The sequence below is a fragment of the Pygoscelis adeliae genome, unplaced genomic scaffold, assembly GCF_000699105.1.
Source record: "Pygoscelis adeliae isolate BGI_AS28 unplaced genomic scaffold, ASM69910v1 Scaffold88, whole genome shotgun sequence".
In the NCBI taxonomy this organism is placed as follows: Eukaryota; Metazoa; Chordata; class Aves; order Sphenisciformes; family Spheniscidae; genus Pygoscelis; species Pygoscelis adeliae.
The window spans coordinates 1,847,848-1,851,423 of NW_008825616.1; the positions used below are offsets into that span (position 1 = coordinate 1,847,848).

At 57.2% G+C, this 3,576-nt stretch overlaps 1 long non-coding RNA gene across 1 annotated transcript; it reads left to right on the plus strand.

The window, feature by feature from the left end:
- The first annotated feature begins 423 nt into the window (after nt 1–423).
- On the plus strand, nt 424–1,525 carry LOC103924710. Its single transcript, XR_663996.1, has 3 exons — nt 424–514; nt 823–908; nt 1,364–1,525. It is a non-coding gene; the product is annotated as an uncharacterized LOC103924710 (long non-coding RNA).
- The last annotated feature ends 2,051 nt before the right edge of the window (nt 1,526–3,576 follow it).

The window sequence follows — 3,576 nt, forward strand, 5'->3', positions numbered from 1 at the left end:
GCCGGGCGTGGCCTCTCCCGGGTGGGTACCTCGGGCGGGTGCTTGGGAAGCGATTGCGCGGCATCCACCGCCGAGAAGGGCAGACGTTCTGCGAGGCTGTGGAGGAGCTGTCTGGGCAGCTGCGGCCCCCGGCACGCGGCTTAGGATCCCCCTGCAATATTTGTGTAGGTATGTGTGCCCGGCTAATGCGGGAAAGAGACTGGGAACCTGAGCTCTGGGGAGGAGATCTTGAGCCGAAACCCGGCTTGGCCACTGGTTTGCTCTGGGCTGTGGATGAGGCCCCTCACCCTTTGCAGCGTGTTACCTCGCGTGCCCGTGGTCACCGGCGGTAGCAAATGGCAGACGGCACCGGCTTGTGGGGTGGGTGGTGGTTTCTGCGTGCAGCATTTGGAACACGCGTTTCTTTAATATGTTTGTCATTGGATTTAGGAAAAAAGACTACGTGACCGAAAGACTGAGACGGAAGACAGTTTACTGAAGCGTTTGACTGCGGCCCGCGTAGATTTGGAACTCAGTAAGTCCAGGGGCCTTCGAGTGACGTGTGCAGGGAGAGGGGATGTGCTGGTGATTTAGGAGCTGGTTTTTGCGTGAGCGTTCTCCGAGGAGTGCTGGCAGGGCTTGGACGTTAGCTGGGTTTGATCTGAGCGCCATGCTGCGTCGTTTCCCGCTGCAGTTCCTCGTGGGCCGTTGGCAGAGAAGCGCATTATCAGTGGCTGAAATAATATTATTAAAATGCCACAGGAACTCGGGTCATGCACGAGAGATGACACAGAGAAGGAACATGTTCTCCTCTAACTCCTCTGTCCTCACCTCCTTCCCTAGGTAAAGAGCCTGGCCTGTTTGACTTGGTCATTATTAACGATGATTTAGAAAAAGCCTATTCCGAGCTGAAGGAGGCACTCCTGGAGGTGAGTCGTTCGGGGCTTTTCTGCCTCGCTCCCCGGGCAGGCGTGACATCTAGGCTGAGCAGGTGAGGGCCTGTCCGTAGGCAGCCGCAGAAATGTGACCTCATGCCCGCGCTCGATGTGTTTCGAGCTGCTGAGTGACATGGTTGAGCACAGATCGCGTATGAGCGATGATGGATCAGCGGCCTAAGAGTGGGAAACGGATCCGGCGTGGTACTGGGTTAGGGGCAAAATAAGCATACATCGCTGGGCAGCACGGAAGGGGTGTGCTATTTCTGAAGAGCCTCTAGGTCAAACCTTGCCTTGTCCCTAAAGACTCCTGCGTAAGCTCCGGGCTTGGGCCTGTGGTGCTGCGGAGCTGGTCTGAGGAGGTGATCGCTCGCGGTCTCCAGAGCTGTGAAACTGAGTTGTTCCCGAAGAGCGGCAGATGCTCAGTTGTTTTCCTGATCTCCTTGCAGGAAATCGAGAAGACCCAAGAATCCAGGAAGTCCTGAGCTGAGCCTGCTTGGACGTTTTAACTTTGCACATCCTTCCTGAAGCACGTCACACCACTTTATTCCGAGAGACATTCCCTTTAGGCTGATCCTCCTCCCAAGTTACTCTAGGGTGTTTCTATTAAAAGGAAAGAAAACGAAACCCGGTCACGCCCGTGTTTCTGTTCGCCGCGCGCTCGGCGTGGCCTCTCCCGGGTGGGTACCTCGGGCGGGTGCTTGGGAAGCGATTGCGCGGCATCCACCGCCGAAGGGCAGAGCCGTTCTGCGAGGCTGTGGAGGAGCTGTCTGGGCAGCTGCGGCCCCCGGCACGCGGCTTAGGATCCCCCTGCAATATTTGTGGAGGTATGTGTGCCCGGCTAATGCCGCTCACAGGAGGGGAGCAACTTTGATGTGACCCCCCCCCCCCCCCCCCCCTGCAGACAGAGGGCTTCCCCTCTTTGCTGGCACCTGATGTCCCAAGTGTTGGCATCCTCTCGCTCCCTCTGGTTCCTGCTTCCTTTTGCAGACCTGGCTACAGCTCCTCCAGGCGTTTCCCACCGTCCGTGCCTGTCAGCCTCTGGGGTGTTCTGTTGTGTCGCTGTGGCAGAGCAGCACGCAGGCACGGCTCGACTGCTCTAACCGCAGTCCGTCTGAACAGACGGGTTTGTTTAATAAGCCGAGGGAAGGCAATGGTTGCGGGATGTGATCTCTCCGCTGTCCTTTTTTTTTTCTGGGGAAAAGTACCGCGAGCTTCTCCTCCTCTCTGCCATCCTGGCAGCAACGTAATTCACATGTACGTGGTGTTCCACTTGAGTTCAGGTGCAGGTAGATCTTCAGATGCTCTTGTACCTACAAGTTGGGGGAGAAAAGATTTCCTTCCCGAGCTGTGCAGCCTTTCTGGATGACATGCTTGAGGATAAATCCCTTTCCCTAGGAGGGATCCGTTTGATCTAGCCACTGTCCCTCGTACTGCTCTCCACTTGAGACGTGGAGAGCTTTGCCTGACGGGGCCCGGGGGAGGACGCTTTGCACTTCGCTTCCCCAGCTTTCTTCAGCCGTAACGTCGATGCTTTCGTGTAACTTCTGGGCCCTTTGGTCCCTCCAGCCAGGTCGTATCCTGAGCCTCCTTGGAGGGCTTGGTTCCTCACCGAGCCCCTATGCTCAAAGCACCCCGACCTTCACCGGAGAGACGAGCAGCGTCGCATCTGGTTACCTCCAGGTGGTTAACCTGGGTTTGGGCTGCAGGGAAGGAACAGTTGCCGCGAAGAGGCGTGCGGCACAGCCGCTGGCAGGGTCGCTTGTCCCAGAGCCCCTTCTCCTGGAGGAGGCGGGCGGTTTGCGTTTGGTCCTCGAGAGATGGCGAGTCCCGCGGAGCTGCCGTCCCGCAGGTGGTGGCTTCCAGCCGTCTGCCCCCAAACCGAACCCAGATCAAGCTGGCACCGTGCAGGCCGCGAATGGCTGGACCGTGCAACGCCAGGCCGCGGTACTTTCTCACCGAAACCACGTCTTAACCAGGGCGTGGTTGTACCTTAAGCTCAGCTCTTGGGTTTCATCCTCTTCCTATCCCGCCTCTCCAGTTTACCCAGCTGCTCTGCTCCAGCACACCTGCAGTCCCTCTCAATCCAGCTCCATCCTCATTTATCAAGCTCCACGTTGTGGGCACCGGTAAGCAGAACCAGACCTTGGCGAACCCTTTTAGTACCTCGCTTGCATTTGGAAAGATGAGAGTTGGTGATTATTTTTATCATTTGCCTCTGTTTGGGTGTTGTAAATATATCTTTTATAGATTATACTGTGAAATCCTCCTTTCCTGTCGTCATAAGTTTCGTGGAGCGAGGTTCTAGCTGCCGTTAAACGACCAGGAAAATGCTCCCCCAATTTTTTCTGGGGGTGTACCTGCCTCACAGCCTCTGGCTTTCCCCGCCCTGACGGTGTGAATCGCTGCGGCCAGGCTCTTCCTGCGAGTGATGGACGGTGATTTTCCCACCCCCCACCCCCCGAATCGGGGGGTTTCTTTACGTTTTGAGGGATGAATTTGCAATGGGGAAACGTCCCCTCTAGATGGCAGAAATGACAGCGGGAAAGCGTGGGGGACCCGGGCTGCAGAGCGGCGAAACGCCGAGGTGCGGGACGCGGCGCTGGCCTCAGTCTGGTGGTCTCCGGCCACCGCGTGGGACCTGCGGTGCTATCACCAGATG